We start from the raw sequence: 22,215 nt of genomic DNA on the forward strand, positions 1-22,215 counted from the left end.
ATCAAATAGCTCTATCGTGGGACATTTGAAATGTAATTGGCAGGGTATAGTATCATGCCAAAAATGGGTTAGTAGACTAAGTATTGAAATTAGAGTTTAATATCTTAACATAAAAGCTCATGATGTAGGAAACCTATAGGATATTGGATGCTTTGAGCCTAGAGCTGAATATTTAGTACTACTGTCCTGCAAGGATCGAGTTGAAGTGGCATTTTCTAACGAGACCCCTTAAAAACCTGCAAACAGTAAGAGCTACAGTTCCATCAATCTCCTGCCTGGTCTTACTTTCTTCCCACCAAAATATCAGCTCAAACACCACTTGCCCATGCACATTTCTTTAAGTGCAAGGTCCTGGGTCAACATGAAAGGTTACTGAAGAGAAAGAAAATCGTTCTCATCTCAGTTTTCACATTGTCTAAGTCCTCATTTTAGATACTGGTGATGAGAAAGATGGAAGGAGGGGGAAGAAGTAAAATTTCAGTCTTTGTTTTAATCACTAAAAAATTTAAAGTCATTCAACAGAAACAGGTCGCTTTTGTGTAAAGTGTCGTTTCAAGGACACTGAAGCCTTTCTGACTTTTTCCCCCTCTGTGCAAGAGGAAGAGTTTCTTTAAACCACTATGATACTCCCTAAAATAAGCTAAAATTTTTAAAACAATTAAGCCATTGCACATAAGTTTGAAGCCCCTTCGCTTCAGACCCACTTCCTACTGAAAATATTTGCCGCCATATAAGTAAATAAATCAAACAGGAAAGTAGCAACTATGGTTTCATAAAACCATATGAGAATCTGAGCACAGTAAATATATATTTCCTTCAGAACTTTACTGTTTTTATAGTTTGGGTGCATAAGGGAGGCACGGCTACAAAATTACTCCATTTTCAGATGGAACAAAGCTGGTGATTCAATTTTAACACAGTATAAAAATATGTGGCTTAGTTTTCATTTTCAGCTCCTAAAAAGTTGCGCAAGAAGTTCTTAAAAATTGAATCTGTATCTTCAAAGCATCCAAATTTTGTGGATCCAAAATAACTTTGTGATGTTTCCATTACTTTACTTCTAAGTATATAAATTTTAGATGTCCTGAATTGCCGAACAATATCTCACATCAAATGCTTTGCCCTAGAATGGGTATTTCCTGGGAGATAATAATGTACCAACTACGAATTGGGCATTCTTAGATTTTATATGCTTGAGCACTGTAAAAAGTACACAATTGAAAGGAGAGAACAAAGTTGATTCCCGGGTGCAAACTAAATATTTAAATCAGGTACCCACCCTTATCAGCTAAATTCATTTTTTCCCAAGGAACAGAACCACCAAATGAATTCTTTCATCCAAGTCACCAGTTTGAAGTGATGTAATTACTTTGGAAGAACACTCTAAAAAGTCATGATCCCCACTATTTTGAAAGACATCCTCTGAAAAGGATCATTTTAGTGTAATTTTAATTTTCATGTCTTATCTAGATGAAATCTTTTTTGAATTGTGACATTGTGGCAGGGGACTCGAAATCCAAGCAGTCGGCTGTGTTTAAATTAACACTACAACCCAACCTTCTTTATCGGATGATAAGAGTAGAAAGATTAACACTTGGTATGTGAATCTTCAGGAGATGAACTATTTCCTCAGTTCTGACAAGCAGTTTTCTTTTCCAGAGAATACAAAACTACAGTATGGTCTCCTTAAAATTTCAGCAACTATTATGGGTGCAGCATTTTTTAATCTCCCTTTGGCATCTTTATGGAATAATTTTCTAAAGGGATAATTCTCTACTAAAAATACCAGACCCCAACCATATTTAATGTGGAGAAGGATACCCTCTTAGAGCAAATACATTGACTCACACACTTGTTACAAGTTAATAAAGAAATAGCTCATTTTTAAAACCAGAACTTTATGGTCTCTGCATCATCGATTTAATTTAAGCATTGCTGAGACAATCCTTAATCTACTCCTCATTTTGTAATACCTTATTTATGATGCATTTTCATTTTTTAATTTGGGGGGAACGTTAGCCTCACAGAGCCAGCAGATGAAAGTGTTGAAAGGAGGTCAAATGGAAACAAAGGCTATTACCCACTATATTTCAGACAGGACTGAGGCACTTAGCCGAAGAGCCACTGGGTTATTAGATTAATTTCAAAAGAGCTTTTACAAGTTGCTTAATTCCATTTTTTTTTAAACCCATGGACCACAAACTCAAATTTCTCCTCAAATGGGGTTAATTTGACAAATGAGGCATGGACCCAGCGTTGTGGAAAAAGCATTCCTCTATAATGAGATCTTGGTCTTTCTTGGGAGGCTACGCTATTTATGTAAATATATCTGGAGGCACATTCTATAAGCGCTTAGTTTTCTATGATCTATTAGTTTAGTGTTTATTAAAGAATCAAATGTATAGAATTACTAGGCATTCGGGAGAATGCTGTGTAGCAAATATAAACCGGATCTGCTCGGAAGAGACACAAGAACACTTCAAAGCCACTGTACTGTTTTGTTTGTGATTATTTTCTTTGCTTCGAGAGTGAACTACATCAGAATAGGCCTTATAATAAATGCTATGTGCGTCTTCAGTGATACCAAGCTAAGGCAATTTGGCATTCTCCTACTGTGATTTGTGACTTTAAACCAAGAAAATAAAAGCTTTTTGGTATTGATTGTATTTAATTAAAAATACTTCCAAGTGTAAATTGAAACTGATGCCACCCTTAAAGATTGACTGGGTGGAGTGTTCCGTTCACCTTACTTTTCTCTCTTTCAAGTCTTTGGCTATGAGAATCCCTGATGGAAAACAATCCCTGCTCTGCTCCCATCCACATGTCTAGTTAGGGAGATTTTCATAACTTCACCGTTTTCATAGGAGAGTTTTCTGTATTAGAAGAATGGGATTGAAACAATTACCTTTTAGCTCAGCGTGGTTAGGCCTTCCTTGTAGTCAAATGGCAAATACGCACTCCTTGAAATGGTTTCTTTTATTTTGTTTTGTTTTCTTAGACTTATAAATTTGAAAAGAATGCAATTTAAAAAGTGATTTCTCACAAAGAGTAAATATGCCTTTTGCAAATCAATTTTTGTAACAAGTTATTTATATGATATTACTTAATAAACTGTTTTTTTTTCTAACTTGTTTTTTTTTTCAATTCTCTCAAAACAATTGTTTGTAACCACAGAGATTTTTTTAATGTACATGCTAACATACTTTATCTTTCTGAATCTGGTGTTTTAACCTCTCAGATATCTAACTAAAGTTGACTTGTTATATAATAATTAGTTTGTAAACAAGCATTTCTCCCAGCCAGCAATATGTAATATCAATATTGCCTTATGAACTTATACTGCTGGGACATCAAGATTTCTACTGTTATTTATGGTATTGCAGTATTAAGAAGAAAGCTGTTTATCATCATAGTAATTGTTTCAGATAAAAGAGAGAGAGAGAGAGAGAGAGATCTAAATCTCCATCCTCTATTTTATTCCCATAAAAACAATCCATTGTTATGGACCTCTGATTAAAAAAAAAAGAAAAAGAAAGAAAGAAGAACAAGAGCCAGTTCAGAGAGAAATAAGAATGAAATTCTTCCAACATTCTGATACTATGAGTAAATAAAATGTCATTAGCATATTCAGAGCTATAATATTTTACATGCTTGTTCTTTTTTGAACTGCCTCCTATTTCTACAGAGAATATTTTATAATTTTTGTAACTGGGAGAATTCATAGCTTTGCAAAGGAGGTTTTCATTTATTTATTCATTTAGTCTGTATCTATTAGCTGTGCCACTGCATGCTGTGGAATATTTGACAATAAACCAGATCAGTATATTCTCTCTACTCTCTGGAAGCCCATTGTCTGGGAAAAGAGATGAGCCCCTATGGGACACACTAGAAGGTGCCATGGAGATTTCTTAAGAGAGATACTTAAGAGAGTGTTCACAGGAAGAAGCCAGTGTTTCTTCCCAGGTGAGGGATGAGGGGAGGCCTAGGAATTAAAAGGATTGAGATAAAGGGAGAAAAGAAATCAAAAAAGCATTATGAGAATGGGAAAAAAGAAAGGAATGTTTAAGGAATGGAATACGTCTGAAGTCCTCAAAGGACGTTTAAGCAATGCCAAAGTCCCCAAAGGGGAAAATCATATGACATCAGAAGGCATGCATGCCACAGAAGCTGACTTTTGTTGTTTAGTTTTTGCTTTTGCTTTCTTTCTTTTTTGCTACTTGGTTTGAAGTTAGCTTTGTCAGAAACAAAACCCACAGAAAGGAATGGATGCTGGTAGAACCACACTTTTTAATGGATGTGTATATTGTCCCTACTGTGAGCACAATGCTCTAGAGCCAAGAACCCCCACATACCTTGCCCCCAACTCTGTACCATCCCCCAGAACTGTGGCACCCTTGAGGCCTAGACAGACCAACAGAGTCTGCAGGATGCTAGAAAACTTCTCTGCCTTCATGGTAACACAGGTGGTAACTCAAGGTAACATCTCAAGGATCTAGTTCAGGAAGCAGAATCCAGACAGATAGCTATCTAGATAGGGAAGGCCCTTTCTAAGCATCATGACAAACTACCTCCTATTATAATTATTAGTATATATTAGAGTAATTAACCCTGTGGCCATAATGGACAAAATCTGCATAAAATTGATTTCTCACTCTTATACAGTTCAGGGTGGCTATGGCCTTTTCTCCAATTGCACATTGCTTCCAAGGTAATCCTGGCACAAAGAACTCAAGCCACAGGGTCCCCAGATATCTGGGAAGAAACTGGGAAGTGAAGACTATAACATGAGTGTGTGTTGAGAACTACAAGCCTCTGCCACTTATAATTTCAATCTCTGCCAATCTTGCAATGCATTTCCCAAATTCCCCCCAGTTTCAGTCACCATAATAAGTCGCATCTTATAATAATAATGAGATGTTACCAGAAAAGAAAGTAGAAAGTCATTTACAAATTCAATCTTGGTTCCCAATTAAAAACTCTTTTGTCAGGTGCTTGCCACCATCCCTAACTTAAACACCCTTGCAGACATTGCTGATCAATTGCTGCACTTCACTTTCATGGATTTCCTAGGAATAACCTTAGAACCCCCCAGGGGAATACCCCAGGCAGCCATCAATAATAGAATAATGTTGACCTATGTGCCACTCCAAACCTAAGGATTAAATTCTCTAGTCAAACCTTGTTTGACTAGAGGGGCGGGGCAAGGGTTGGTGGGTACTGGGAATTTAACCCAGGGGCAATTTACCATTGAGCTACACCCATAGCCCATTTTATTTTTTGATTTTGAGACAGGGTCTCACTGAATTGCTTAGGACCTCCCCAAATCACTGAGATTGGCTCGAACTTGCAATACTCCAATGTCAGTCTTCAGAGTTGCTAGGATTACAGGCATGAGCCACCACACCCAGCAAAACTTGTATTTTTTTTTTTCATTCTAAATTTTGTTAACTACTTAACTATCAACATTTGGGAAGAACCTTCTGGTCTTGGGATTGTCAAAAGTTTGTAATAATTAAAGAAACTAAAAATTTAAGCCTGCTGTTACATTTAAGTCTTTTATTTCGCAAATCTGAAAAAGCAAGCACGATGCATCTCCTTGTTTAGACAATTCATTCATATTTTAAGTTAACATTGATTGGAGCATCTCCCCTTGGTAACATTCTAAACTTTTATAGTCATTTTGCAAAAACCATTTGAGAACCTACCCTTGAGGCATAGGCCAATGTGAAAGGAGTAAACAAGACAGATACAAACCCTGTTTTGTACATACCTTTCCATCTAGGGCCTCCATGATTAATGTCCCGTTATTAACTGGAGTTTGCCTGCCTAAACATTTTGTATTGAATGACACCTTGATTCTTTAGAGCACTTTTCTAGGTTTCATATTCCCAAATTCAATACTTTTCCAAATATGCTATGAATAGATATGGCTCTTTAAAAGAAGTAGATCGTCTCCTACTTCTCGCTATAATATACTTATTCCTTTTTTTAAATGTCTCCCTTGACATATTAGATCATCTTTATTGCTTCCTGAGCCATTTATTCTCGAAAACTTAACTTTTAAAGGTGAACATGTCTTGTTTGCACATTGGTACAAAAACGTCTTCGTATAGTCAGTAAAGGATAGGTTTTATTAAAGCTTTTAACTTTGCTTAGCTGCCTGATAATAATGCCTTACTTTTATGCAGCACTTTAAAAATAACTATCATATATATGCTTAATATAACCCTCATAAAATCTCAATACAATAGGTTATATCAGTCCCATTTCAGGAACAAAGAAAATAAGGTCATTCTCCTTTAGGTCTCCATCACAAAAATTCTAATTAAACTCACTACCTTTAAAGTGAGTTCTGCAATCCCACCATCGAACCCCACATTTCCCCTTTGTTTGCATGTCCCATCCATTTAAGTGGATATTTAATGGGAGAAAAAGAATTTTTTTTTCATTCATACAAATGCAGATGGCTGCAGATTCTGCTGATGGCTGCAGCCCTACAGACATTTCTCTCCATGAGATCACTCCTAAGGACCTGTGGGAAAAGGGGGAAAAAAAGAGAGAAAAAGCCTAAAAAGCAGAATCTTGCCTATTAACCCCAATAATCCACCTAATTCTTATTATAAAATTGGAACTGTGTTGCCAAGAAAAAATATCCCCGAGAAACATCAAATTTCACCCAAAACTGCAAAAGCTCTAATTGTGAATAATTGTGACAATATTGATAATTCAAACATAACAAAGTCTTATAAGGGAGAAGGACAAAAATTAGAACTTCCTATCTCCCTTAAAGCCATTCAGATTCCATAGAAAATGGAAAAGATGTTATAGTTTCAATCTTGAAAGTCCCCCAAAGGCCGTGTGTTGATGGCTCGGGCCCCAGGCCCTGGCTCTATTTGGAAGTAGTGAGAATTTTAGTAGGTGGAGCCTAGTGCAAGGAAGTTAGGTCATGGGGGTGTGTCTTTGAAGGGGATATTGGGACCCAGCTCCTTCTTCTCTCTCTGTTTAGGTTTCCATGAGGTGAACAGCCCTTCTCTGCCACAGCCATGGTGGACTGAGTCACTATAGGACCAAAACAACAGAGTCAATTGGCCATGGACTGAAACCTCTAAACCCTGAGCCAAAATAAATATTTCCCCTTAAGGTGATTATCTCAGGGATTTTGTCACAGTGATGGAAATTGCCTAACACAGAGGTGAAGGGGGAAAGAAATGTGTTTTCCCTGGCCATCAGGACCCACTGAATCCAGTTCTGGTGTAGAGCTGGAAAACGTCACAGAAAACCCAGCTGCACCATCAGGTGGGCACAGGTGTGAGCGGAGCAGTAAAAATCTTTGATTATAAACTAAAACAAGTATGTTTTCCTTATAGTTCTCTAATTGGACTTAATTTCTATTTGGAACCTTGATTCCTGTGAGCAGCAGAAATTCAATTTTGACTCACTTAGGGCTTCTTTCCACAAACTTCCCTGATATTATAGCTCTATCTAAGGGCCTAAGATAATGTAAAGTTTGGGGTGAAGAGAAAGACACAGTCAAAGCTTAAAGCTAATCTGCTAAAGAAGCCAAAAGGAGAAGATGGATTACAGAAAAAATATGGTAATTCTCTGTATTAACCATCCCACCCAAACCAAATTGAAGAGACAGAAGTTTATTGATTAGAATTTTTATGTTATTGTCATTATTTCTCATTCTCAGAAGGTCAGGATCAAAAGCTTAAGAGAGACACCTGATTCTTTCCTGACTTATGGCCTTAGCAGAGATGAAAAAAAGAGCTAAAAGTCATCTCAGAATGTCTGCAGCTTATTTAATGCTGATTTATAACAGTATTTCCTTATGTTTTACCACCTCAGACACAATAAACAATATTCACTTATAACATTAATATATGTTAAATAGTATATTAAAGATTGACCCAATCTTCATTGATTTCTGAATACCTCTTCTATGATGAGGACTTGGCTACCTACTTTATGTGTAAGATGAATATTGTTTTTCTTTATTATAAGAATAGCACAACAAAGTGTTTCTGACTTGTCAATACATTTATATAAAAATCCTACAGTTACAAAATTTGAATCACAATTGAAGCTATATTTAACAAATAATTTGTTCTGAAAACAATAAGCATGTTCAATCCAGACTGTTGGGCTCACGTTGAATGCAAAGATATGTGTCTACTCTTTAAAACTTTGGACAAAATGAAAAGATTCAAATGATGGCTATGAGTGAAGAAAGGTTGTCTGCAGAGCAATCAGCATCTGAATTTGAGCTGGGCCTCAAAAGAGCACTAGAACCTCCAGCAAAATCACTGAGCTGTTTCTACAAAATGCAAATTCCCTGGTGCAACTACTGAAAAAAATAGAGGGCTGTCTTATGCACTCCACAAGCCTCAGGCATTGTTAACTTTGGAGGCCCTGCCTTCATTACGTTAAACATATTAAAATGTACTCCCACTCTACCTTAGAGACATGAATTAGGTTGCCTTTCATGAGTTTACATAACACCATTACATTGATTAGTTTTATCTTTTCAACTTCTCTTTTGTATTTGGAAGTCTTTATTTTTTAATTTAGACATTTTTAGGCTGCAGGCCGTCTGAAAGACTCCTTCCTCTACTGTGTTAGACATACTGTGTATGTTGTGTCTGATGTATTAGAAGACAGAGTGGGGATATAGCTGAGTTGGTAGAGTACTTGCCTCACATGCACAAGGCCCTGACTTCAATCCCCAACACCACAAAAGAGAGGGAGGGGGGATGGGATGGGAATCTGCATTTAGAGAAAATTTTATAGTGACTTTTTTTTTTTGTATTGCCATTTTTTTGTTGTTGTTGATGTTGTTAGAGCTTTATAGTTATACATAGCAGTTAGGTTCATCCTGACAAAAATCATACATGCAATTCAATTTCAGTTCACAGTACCAATTTTTCCCCTTTCATCCTTTCTCCCCTCACCTGTTCTCCTTCCTCTACTCTGCTAGACTTCCTTTTTCTCATCTATTATCTTTGATTGGCTCTTTTTACTTATACATAAAGGTAAAATTCCCTGTGGTATATTTATATATGCATATAACATGGTTTTAAAGAATTCATTTCTGATTGCCTCTCATTTCCCATCCATTCACTCTGCCTCTCTCTTCTATACCATTGATCTTCCATATATATTAATGACATCCTATGCATCTCTCCTCTTTTCCTTTATTTTGCTCTAACTTCCACAAATGAGAGAAAACATTCAGCCTTTGAGCTTCTGAGTGTGACTTATTGCAGTTAGTATGATGTTCTCCATTTCCGTGTATTTACCAGCAAAAATACCATAGTTTCATTTTCAATGAAAATGAATAGTTGAATAAATTCATATATATAATATATATCCCTGTTACAAATATATATATATATAAAACAATTTCTTTTTAAATTTTTTTAGTTTACCTTTATTTTATTTATTAATTTTTATGTGGTGCTGAGGATCAAACCCAGGGCCTCACATGTGATAGACAAGTACTCTACCACTGAGCCACAACCCCAACCTCTATATCACAAATTCTTGATCCATTCATCTATTTATGGACATCTTGGTTGATTCCATAATTTAGCTATTATGAATTGTGCAGCTGTAAATATTGAGATGGATGTATCACTATAGTATCCTGATTTTAGTTCTTTTGGATAAATAAAAAGTCTTAGATGAAGCTTCCCGTTCCTCTACCTTTTTTTGGAAGTTTTCTGGCTACTTTCCCTGCATGTATCAGTCAATAAGTAAATAATTGAAATCTCTCAAGAGTTGATTCACCCGTCTTCCTAAGCATTCTCTTATTAAAGTCAGCTTTTATTCTTTGAGCCTCGGCTAGGGAACTCCCCCTCTCCCAGGACCCAATCAGAGCTCCACTTCAATTAGCTTAATTGGAAGAATACACAACCAAATTTCCAATTAAAGTTCTAAACGAGCTATTAGAATAGACTATTTTTGTCTTTTGGTGTAAGTTCCCCTAATAGTCATTTTCTAAAAGATAAAAATCCTTAAAGGAGAAAAGTGAGCACAATCAGATCAATTACTGCTATTAATCATTCTTCATAGTGAACTTGGGTCTTTTCACCTCGGTGATTTGGAAGTAAGTCACTTATTTATTCTTTTATTAGTTTTAATCATCTTAAATGTGTGTATATAAATAGTTATATATGTATGTATCTAAGTGGATGTGTGTGTGTGTGTGTGTGTGTGTGTGTGGTTTCAATGCCACATAGAGGTTCAAAGCTTATAGCATAAACTTCCCACTCCAACTCTATTTCCTAACACAGAGAGAATCTCCTTAAACTTTTTCAGACACTTCTTCTAGTATTTTCTTCTATATTTATCTATGGACTTCCCACTACAGAGAGCATGGATTTGAGATTTATGACAACATCCCAAAACACGTGTGCGTGCACACACACACACACACACACGCACTTTTCTTCCTCACATCTTTCCAATATAGTTTTAGCACATTTGGTAGTTCTGCATTTCTGAGTTTACCTTATAATTCCTATCTACATATTATTCACAATTGCTTCTGGTATTATACTTTAATTTCACTTCCTTTCTTGTTCAACTTTATTGCTTTCCTAGAATTAATAATCGTCTCTTTCTTTAAAACAAATCATGATAGGTATCTTCTGTATACTATAATTTAGCCACAAACTTTCTAACATGATTCTTAAATTCCTCTCAACTATGTAAGGCAATTTGTTATTATTATTATTAGTTTTTGGTTTGCACTATCACACTAGAAATTCTCCACCTCTTTTATGTCATAAATATTTTTACACATTTTTTCGGCTTCCTGCTGCTTATCTTTTTTTTTTTTTTTTTTTTGTGTGTGTGTGTGTGTGTGTGTGTCTCTGTTCGTGTCTAGTTTTATTTTCCACATTAGAAATCTTCCTTAGTGGTTGGTGATCCTTAGTTGTCTCTTCATAGTTAATAGTGAGGTACCAAATAGTTAATTATTCCTATGTGTCAGGTGACAGGCCTCCCCAAAGAATGACAAGAGAGAACTAAAGGTTTTACCAGAGTGCTCAGTGTCAATATTTATAAATCTTTTATTTTGGATCAGTTTCTACTAACTGGATTCTTTCAATCTCCTCTCTTGGGTTATAATCATGGCTTCTAATTCAGAGAGTTTCACAGAGGGAAAAAGACTGAGGAACCCCAATGGTCAGAATACAGTATCCTCATTATCCATAAGGGATATATTCCAAGACCCCCCCCCAGGGGTGCCTGAAACCATGAATAGTACCAAACCCTATATATATACTATGTTTTTCCTACATACATACCTATGGAAAAGCCTATGAGTTAGGCACCATAAAAGATTAATGACAACTAAAAATAGAATAACTGTGAAAATATTACTGCTATGGTTTAGATCTGGTATGTCCCCCAAAGGCTTATGTGTTGAAGACTTGGTCTCCAGTGCAGCAATGTGCAGGGGTGGGCTGTTGAGGAGTGATTGGATCATGAGGGCCCTAACCTCATCAATGGATACTGAATGTATTATTGGGAGGTGGTGGAAAGCATAGGAGGTGGGACCCAGTTGAAGGGAGTGGGTCCTTGGGGACTATGTCTTGGCCCTGCCCTTTCCTTTCTCTGTTTCCTGGCTGCCATGAGGTGAACAGCTTTTACTACATGCTCCCACTGCCATGATACTGTCTCATCTCAGGTCCAAAACAATGGAGCCAGCTGATCTTGGACTGAAACCTCCAAAACAGAGACCTGAAACAAGTCTTTCCTCATCTAAGTTAGTTTTCTCAGTTTTTTTCTTTTCTTTTCTTTTCTTTTTTTTTGTAACAGTGACCAAAAGTAAACCAACACAAACTGAAATAAAGTTTGTGCTTTGAGGTCATTATTAAGTAAAAAGAAGGATTACTGAAATACAACCCTTGAAATATGATAGTTGATATAATATTTGAGATGGCTACTAAGTAACTAATGGGCAAAGGGATGATTCCTGTCCCAGGTGTGACTGAGCAGGAAAGCGCCCGTCGTTGTTACACTACTCAAGGTAGCATGCAACTTAAAATTTATGAAGGACTTACTTCTGGGATTTTCCACACAATATTTTCTGATCATAGATGACCATAAGTAACCGAAACCACAGAAAGTGAAACCGTGTATGGGGGAAGGGTTACAGTATAGGTTTTCACTTAATCTACCTTTGAGGTACAGCTCTTTCCCCTGCCTCAACTTTACCTGTCATTCCTGGGTCAAGGAAGTTCTGATTCAGTTTTTCTAGCAAGTAAATCTCCTGCCTTCTGCTGGGATGGGAAAGGAAGGGTGGAGAAAATCACTGCTGTGCATGGTAGAGAATAGGATCTGGGGGACTAACGATCTCTGATACAAATTTATAGTCAATCTGTTTCTAGCCACATCCTACATTGTGGCAATCAGAGATGCTTGGCACTCTAATTTCTGACCTTGTCTGAGTTTTATTATGAATCAGCTTGCTTCTTATTAGATTCACACCTCTCTGCTATAAATTAGTCTTTAGTTTCTCCTTTCTGTGAAGTAAATCACCACTCATTTGTCTTCCTTTCTTCCTTTTGATTTTTATTGACCTCTTTCCTCAGTGTCCATCTCCTTGGCCTTATTCTCCTTATTCTGGGGGATTTTAGTAGAGAAAGTAAGTTCATGCATTCCGTCCAACAGGTTATCTGGAAGGTACAGGTCTTTCCATATTCATTCAATTGAGAAATATAAATAAGCATTTATTGTGACGGATACTTGGCACTACAATTTTGAAAATGATAGAAACATGGGATTTACAGTCGAGCAGAAAAGAAAACAGATACTTACGTAAGCAATTGTAATGAAGTGTCATGATCAAAGTATTGGGGACCATGGACACATATCAAGGCTTCTTGAGTGGAATGAATGATTATGCTACACAGTAAAAAAGAATCAAGCAGAAAGTGAGAGAAAGAATGAATATCAAATAGAATAAAAAGCTTATGAGAATATCCAGAAATGGCAGAGACCATGGTACCTTACATAACTTAAAATATATACTCTGACTGTCGAGTAAGCAAAAGATACTGGGGTGAGATAAGAGAGGAAAGTGGAGATGGCCATGAGGTACAGAGTAAGATATTTTAAAAGATTTGGACCATTAAATGGTGTTGAGAGCCACAGTTTAGTCGGAATGACACCTGGCATTTTGCTAGAGGGAATGGTTGAAAGGTGACCCTGCTCTGGGATTAGGGCAGCTCTGGGGGATTAGGGCGGATCCTGCTGGGATTAGGGCGGATCCTGCTGGGATTAGGGCGGATCCTGCTGGGATTAGGGCAGATCCTGCTGCCTCGGGCGCCCACTACCTTGGAGTTCCCATTGAGTTCTCGAGGGGGTTCCTGGAGAATTGGCGAGCGGAGCCCCGGTGGAGGCAGTGTGTTCCCGGGAAGTGTGTGTAGAGTGCCGGTGAGAGTGCTGGAATAAAGAGTTGCTGTTTGAACCTACAAGGCTTCGTGGCGGCTCGGTTATTTTGTGCCCAGCCAGACTGTGGCAAAATGGAAGTCATTGCTAGATTTGAAGAAAGGGAGTGGCTCAATAAGATTTTCTTTTGAGAAATAACTCTGGTTCCATCATGGAGAAAGGATTGGAAAAGAGTCAGAATTACAAGCAGAGAGCCAGAGAGCAGGTAAAATGGCCTTGCACAGTGGTAACAAAGATCTGCATTGATGTCCACAAATTCATGAGACTTAGAACAATTTTGCTGACTGACTGGGTTATGGGAAATCCCTACATATTTCTAGACTGAATATTTGTGTAGTTTGTGGTACTATCATAGAAAGAGTCCAGGGGAGAAAAAGTTGAAGGAAAAAAAGACAATGTGTTTCATTCAAGCACACTCAGTGGGAGATAGTTGAGAAGTCAAGCAGTAGTTGAATATATGGATCTGGGTTGTAGCTGTAGCCTGGCAGGCCAGCAACATATGAATGATAATCTAGGGCCAAGAACGAGATTGTGCAGGGAGAGTTTGTAGAGCATGAAGGGAAAAGGGGGAAGACACATCCTATCAGATACCCATATTTAAGGAATAAACAGAAGCAAAAGAACTTGCTATGCAAACCAAGGAAGATTTTCTCAAGAACCAGGGGGAAAGCAGGGAAAGTTGGTGACTCTAAAATAAGGGAAGAGTTCTAATAAGGACGAAGAGTTGGCCCGGGATCAACTAAGGACTGAAAAGTTTCTAATGGACGAAGAGAACAGGAGGTAACCAAAGACCAACCTGGAACATTAGCCAAGTTGCTATGAGTAAGAATGTGAATGCAGCAAGGTCAGGAAGCTCCTGAGTACTTGTGAAAGGTAGGTGTAGTCACCACCATGGAGAACAGGAGAAAGAGGACTGAGAAAGAGACTTCCGGGTACAGACACTAACTTAAGATGGTTCGACAGGTTTTATTGATCTTGTGGTGGGAAAGGGATACACATTTAGCAGACACAATCCTTAGAATTTTGAATTTGGGTCTTTTCCAGAATAGTGACGCATGGTTCAATTGTAATAATGCTGAGCAGAAGCAGCAAGCCACCTGCCACATCTCCTAGTCAGCGACACCACCACAGGGAAAAACAACTGGCACTACGGTGTGCTGTATTGCTAATTGGTGATGTTTGGAAGGCTAAGTGTATTAAATCCATTTTCATTTTGAACTTTAGATATTTTTAACTTATGGTGGGTCGAAACTGCATCATAAATAGAGGAGCAGTCTTACTTCTAAGGATCAACATGGTGGTCAACTTTGTGAATATGTAGTAGCCTCGATCTCTACCCTCCTGTAATTAAAGTTTGAACCATCTTTTTTCCAAAAACCTCAAAGGTGTGATGTGATATAAAACCATTTACCTTTCCATCAAACTTGAAAGCTACATAGAAAATGTAGGGAAATAATAATACTGGATTTTTACTGAACAATTCAGTGACATATTCAGCAGTATTAAAAATTCAGTCTCTTGAGAAGCTAATTCATAGTTTGAAAGATCCTAGGGTTTTTTTTTTCCATAGAAAAAAAGCCTATTAATGCTTTTCTTATACAACCTATTTGATTATTCTTGCTCCCATCGTATCAAAGACCATTTACAAGGTCCTTAGAGAAAGACCTTCCTATATGTGCAAAACACCCACTTCTAATCCTGAGGTCCCAATATTACCTGGCACTGATGTCTTTTGTTTTAAATCTGTACTATATGATTATCTCAGAAACCAGATGACGCCTGTAATCAAGTCAGGCTTATCTCATTCATTTTACTTGGAAATTTTTCAAGCATTAGTGTTTGGATTATCTATCCTCAATCAAATTTGGGCTAGATCTACCTCCTATATACGAGAATTGGTTAGCAATAAGTAATATATAATATATATACTGGGAGGCAGGTTGTTAAAGGGATGCCTGGTCCTGTTACTGCCAAAATAAGAAACAACGCTTATGAGCATTTACAATATTCATTAGTCTTTATTTCTGCTTTGTTGTTGGTAAGCCTTCTAGGAACGGGTGTGCACATGGTCCACACGAATGCTATACATCTTTGTTATCCATCAGTATCCCTGCTTGTGTTATGTACACAGTAGGCTTCCAATGAATATTTATTGAATACCTGAATGAGTGAATTTTTATACCTTTTGAAGAATAGTTACTCTTTAATATCTATTCCTCAGGAATGTCAAGCTGTGTCTAAAAGTAATCTAGTGTGACAATTGTAATATTTGCCTAAGCTTTTGTACCTTAAATTTTACATGCTTTTATACTCACTTTCTGATAGTATGCACATTTTTTGTGTTTGCAATGAATCTACATATTACAGATTCTCAGTGTTGAGCTTCCACATGCATTGACCTTGAAATCCCTGGGTACAATATTGGATGGTGACTCAGGAAAAGACATTAGATTTTTTTTTCTTTCCTTTTTTTTTTTTTTTTAGTGTTTAATATTGCAACCAGGTTTCTTAATCAGAAGAAAAAAAAGGTTGAATACCTGGGGGACAAGTGTTATACACACACTGAAAGACAATGCTCATCTCTTCTGAATACATGATAATAGAGAGGACAAATGCCGCTGAGCAAGCAGAACATTCAGGATATTAGTGTGGACCACGAAAAGATGCTGCACAATCAAAACTGATGGAAAACACCACATCCAGCAGCTTTGAAAATATTTAAATTTTTTTTTTCAAAAATTAGGTTTGTTTAAAAGAGAAAGATTTGGGATGAATGTGTCTTCTGAACATTTAACTCTTTGTAAAATGAAAACACTGCTTTCTGAATTTGGCAACTCATGCACAATGGTCTTTTGTTGGGGTGAAGGTGTGACAAAGAGTGGTAGTTGAGATTCACCACCAAAAAGCTCCAGCCAGGGAAAGAAACTTTCTAAAAATCTCTGGTTTCAATGAAAATAATGATTTTCCAAATGAACATTAATGAAATGATTAACTCTTTACATGTACAAACTGTTTTGTTTTTAATTTTCTCTCAAACTCACAAATAACCCAAGGCAATGAATGTGGATTTTGCCTTTAGCACATTCTAGCACTAACTTCTTTGTTTCTAGATAGAATTATTCACTTGTTTCTAAAAGCATTTGTTGTGCACCTACACCATGCATGACTCTTTGCAAAGCTCTGTCAGAGATAAAAAGAAGGTAGGATTCTTGCTTATGCTAGAAAAGTCGTTAAATATTTTCATGCTGGGAATGGTTTAGCATTGCTCATTAAAAATGGCAGAGTATACTCCCACCAGTTAAAAGAAAAAAATTACTTGATTCCTCTATTTTACCCATAACTGATGCTTTCTAACTGGTCTGTTATGTGGCTTGAGTTAATAAACCCCCAAGGAGAAGTTAATAGCCTACCTTTCCACTTGCAAAAATGGATACATTGAATCATGTTTCTAAGTATTTTAAAGTCTAACTTTGCATAATTTTGCATGGAGTGAGGAAAGAAAAAAGCTATACAAAAAGTATTCTTTTGAATTTGTAGAAAATTTTCAAAATTAGAATAATAGTCCAAATTGCTAGTGTCCTTTCTTTATCATATGAATTATTAATTCTTTCATGTAATTAGAAAGGAATTATTCTAAAAGTTAAGTGCTTAAGAATTTTATTGATGTAAAAATAGTATTTGATGTAGCTAAGTATGTATAATCTTTGACATGTGGTCTTTTGATTATTAACTTGTTTCTATATTTTCTATAAAGAAAACCTTTGCATTTTTAAAAATAATTTTCTAATTTGGAGGCCAACAATATATCTTAAGAGTTGCTGGAGCAGTGTTTCTATTATAAGTTTCATAGAGTTCATCTGATTAAACAAAATTATGTTACCAACAAATCTGCAATAAATATTTTTCTTAAGCATCAAAATAGCTTATAATTAAGCAGCATACTTAATGATCAGAGTTCATCATCTTTGGAAATTGTAAACCCAAGTATAATAAAACATATGAAAAAAATTCAGGACATAAAAATCTGCATTCTAACAATTAATTGGATTTCCTATTTTGAGTGAGGAACTCACTGGAAATAGGAGAAAAAGTAAGACTTTTAAATGTACATAAACTGATTGGAGCTGCAGATAAGTAAAATACACAACAGTGTCAGCATAGACAGATGTTGAGGCATCTGTCTAGTCTTAGTTCCCTGAGGACTAACAATTGTACCCTAGCATGGTTTGGTTCTCTTGGCCATGTCTGGCTAGACAATTTTTCTCTGTTATTTGTACCCCAACTAAACTTTAATTTAAAAAAAAAAAAATGATGATCAGCGGCAGTTTCAGGTGTAAAGAATGGCCAATGGTCAGATCCCAGAGCATCATGCTCAAACACCAATCGTTAGTGGCTGAGGGAAGCCTATCCTCTCCTCTTATCTCTACACAGAGGAGCTGCCTTGACCAAGGAGTAGAAGCTGGCTGCGGCGGATCATGCCCAACACCTTGGGTGGGACAAAGTCCCTTACACTACTAACCACCAAGGCAAGAATAGCTCCAAGAGGGGTCCACCCACTCCCCAGTGTTCCCCCAATAAGAAGCAACCGAGCCTAGGCCTTCACATCAGACATCCTTCCATGCCCTCCCCAGCCACTTGCACAGATATGAGGGGGCTACTTGCTGTGCAGAGGGGATCAATTCTGGTGCCTATCAACTCACAAGCTGTAGATGGCAGATATTTGGCCAACAATGAAAAACGATTGCTTTGGGCTAAAGAAACATTTCCTGGAATAAAACATCAGAGAAGGAGCACAGCAGCTGAGCTCTCCCATGCTTTCCTGTCTTAGATTAAGCTGTCTGTTCCACGGTGTTTGTGAGGACAAGGGGAGGTGGTCCATTCCACCAAGGCCCATACCTTAGTAAACCTTTCAGTTCTCACTCAGCCATTTTCCAGGGCAAGACATGTCCCAATGAACCACGTGAACCCAACAGAACAGAACCACCGTCCTTCACATTAACTTTCACATCTCTCTCTGGACTCAAACTGGCATTAAGTGAAATGCACAAATATCTAGATATAGATATTTGGCCTCTGGAAAACAGCAGAAACTTGATAAATAGAAAAATGGAGCTCCTGAGAGACTAGAACAAATGGAAAAGGGAGCAAAGCTCAAATACACACTAGAATAGAGCGTACACTGAGGAAGCACAGTTGTCCTTCCCTGAAATTTCGCTTGTGTTAGGTCAAGCCTGTAAATCCTAGGTGTCCACAAATGCAGTTTTCAATGGACCATCTTTCCCAGACGACTCTAGGTTTCCTGTGCAAACTGTCCCATCTCAGCTCCAGAACTGGCCCCAACCTAGGACAAGGTTAAAGATGAAGTAATACTTTTGACCCAGAATTAGATGCTGTCAGATGATACACATCTAACATGACCATGATCTAATCCAAAGGAATTGAGCTTAATAGGAAATTAGATGTTAGGGTCTTTCAGTGATGAAGGAAAAAAAAACCCCTACAGCACCAAACTATCTATGAATGAATCCAACTCCATAAAATATTTTCTGGAAGGAATAGTGATCAAATTGACTTTTAAAGGTGAAAAGGCAATTTTCCAGACAGAATTGGCAGAATAGTCTTCCAAGAGTAGAGTAGTTAAAAAAAAAAAAAAAAAAAAAAAAAAAAAAAAAAAAAATATATATATATATATATATATATATATATATATATATATATATATGTAATAAAACATACATATGTTTCATTGTAGTAAAAACAAGTCAGTCAGTATGACAGAAGCCAATAGCAAGTGTGGGGGACTTCTAACTGGAAATATTATGTCAAGCAATTTAAATTTCCTTCTAAAGTCTATAGCATGTCCTTGAAGGGGTTGAAGAAGAGTGACATAATCAAATTAAGGACCCAAAAAAGTTCAAAACAAGAGCAATGTAGAAAATTAAGTAAAGCTCTGAGTTAGAAGGCAATTCTAGTAATTTAATCAAGACATAATGAGAGTTTCTAAATAAGACCACTCAATGAGAATACATAATAGAGGAGATATTTTAGATGGATATGCAAAAGAACTTGTGGATGTACTGAGAGAGATATGAAGATGACTAGCAGCTGTATCGGATTCAATGACTGTGAGGACAATGGGCAGGTATGGAGGAAAAGAATTAACACTATATTTTGATTTAGCCAGTAGTTTATAAAAGCATCACAGTGTTCCCTGATCCCTTTCCACCCAAAATTTTCCATCAGACTTTTCTCTGGAGCATATAAAGCTAGCAGACACTGTTTATTTATTAGTTTTCTGCTGCTGTGTAATGTTACCACAGAGTTAGTGACTTAAAACATCAGCTTCTTAGCCTACCCTAGTGTGGGTCACAGCCAGGCGCGGCATGCTAGGTTGCCGGCTGATGTTCTCTGCTCACAAGGCTGAAATCCAGGTGTCCACTGGGCTGAGCTCTTCTCTGGAGCTCTAGAGAAGCATCTGCTTCCAAGTTCATTTTTCATGTTGTTGACAAAAACCTAGTTCCTTGAAGCCACAGGACTGAATCCCCACTGGGTGGCAGCCAGGCTGGATGACTTGATGGGTAGAAGGAACAGGAAAGGGGCAGCCCCAGCCTGTGACTACAGTAAAGGTTAACCCATAACCAAAAATTAGATATAGATATTTGGCCTCTGGAAAACCGCAGAAACTCGATAAATAGAAAAATGGAGCTCCTGAGAGACTAGAACAAATGGAAAAGGGAGCAAAGCTCAAATACACACTAGAATAGAGCGTACACTGAGGAAGCGCCATGTTTCAGATGCTACATTAAGCACTGAGTGAGTCTCACCTCTCCCTCAGCTCTTTAATTATTTGTGGAGTCTATCACGACCTTGCTGGGGACTCATCTGACACTGCCTTCTGGGCTTTCAGCCAGTCTCTGCATCCTCCTCTTCTCATCGCCCTCAAACACAGCATTTCTGGTCTTATCAACCAATTCCCCCAAAGTCCTTATCTGCTGGCAGGGTTTCCTACACCCGGAAAAGCACCCATAATGGTTTCTGTTTGTGAGCACTTGAAACCCAGGTGTCACCCCAAGATAGCCCTTGCCTTCATTCCCATAGCCAAGGTGTCACCAGAGTAATTGGGAGACAGATATATTTGTCTCTTAAATATCTTCCTTGTCCATATTTTCCACTAAAACCTGATCTAGTTATCACTGTTTCTTGTTTGGAGCAATGTCTCAGCTGCTCTTTCTAACCCTTTCCCATCTCCTCTAGTCCCTTCTCTAATGCTTAGCAGGGGCCCCAAGACCCACACAGCCTGGCCTCTGCTCTCTGCCCTCTCTCACTGCAAGGACTTCCTTCTTCCTAAACACACATGGTCCCACAGTCTCTGTCCAAGCTGTCTCTAAGTGTGGCAATGTTCCTTCCCACCCCCAACACGATTTACTTCTTGCTCGTCCTTCAGATCTCACTGGGATCTGCCAGATCCCTTTATTTTACTCATACACTACTACATGACTTTTCTTCCTACATCATTGATCTCGTTGCAATCATGTTTCCTTTGTGCTGATTTATTATCCGACCCCTGTAAATTGGGAGCTCCATGGAGGCAGGAACCTTCTCTGATTTTGCTCACACTTTCTTGCCCTCAGCTAGCATAGCACCTGGCGAGTAGTAGGTTCTCAGTGATATGTCACTGAATGAAGGAATATTTTCTTTAATTATCAAGCAATGGAAAAGAGCCAGACTTGGACTCCACCACACCTGAGTTGTTGTATATTTGTCTTCCATTTCATACAATTTTACGCTAGGAGTTTCGGTGTTACTTTCAGAATTTAACCATCAATGTCAGATGGTTATTGCAGATTGTAAACATTATACTTACAAGGTGACTTCTGTTCTTTATCCATGGTTTTGCTCTTATTTCAATTTTGGATGATATTGACATTTACACCCCTTCTTCCTTGGTGGTAGGGATTATCTACCTTTAATTATTTTAACTTTGCTGAATCACTTAGAGATATATCCCTTTAATACTTTATCTTGTAGTATAATCGTTTTTAAACAACGTGAAGTTAGGAGATTTTTCTTTCTTTCAACAGATTGTTTACTCCATTTACGTTTATATCTGTTAATATCTTAGGTCTTAGCCCTACATTTTTACTTTATGCTTTATGCTTTTAATACTTTTCATTTTTAAATATTTTCCTCTGTGATCTGGGTTTCTATGTTTTGTTTTTATGTGGTTTATGTTTATAATAAATTTTTAGTTTTAAATTTTATCCTTTTGAATAATACATTTAAACTACTTTCAAAATTCTTTCATCAACATTAAACATTATCTCTAAACTTGCTCATGGAAGATGAGGAAATTATCATGCATGCCTGTTCTCTCCCTGCCCCCCATAATGATTTGGTTGGTTATATTGCTATTTTAAATTATTCTGGTGTTATCTTCATGCATTAAAATAACGCACTTAAACCATCATCGCTTGAATTACCAGCATTATAATTTTTCAAACTTCACAATGAAATAAGAGGAAATGAGGAGGTGTACACTTCCTCCCATCTCCACTTCCTTCCTCCCAATTATTGTACTGAGATCATTATTTCTAAACTGATACAATTTATAACCTTCACATTCTCTTCCAATGCCATAATTTCCAGTCCTTCAGTCTTGGTGCTGTATCTAAATTATTTCAGCACTCACATCAGTAATTCTCATTTCTTGTTCCTTAGACCCTTGTTTTTATTTCTCTCTCATCTCTTGGTTCG

Source organism: Marmota flaviventris, chromosome 5, assembly GCF_047511675.1.
Source record: "Marmota flaviventris isolate mMarFla1 chromosome 5, mMarFla1.hap1, whole genome shotgun sequence".
Classification (NCBI taxonomy): Eukaryota; Metazoa; Chordata; class Mammalia; order Rodentia; family Sciuridae; genus Marmota; species Marmota flaviventris.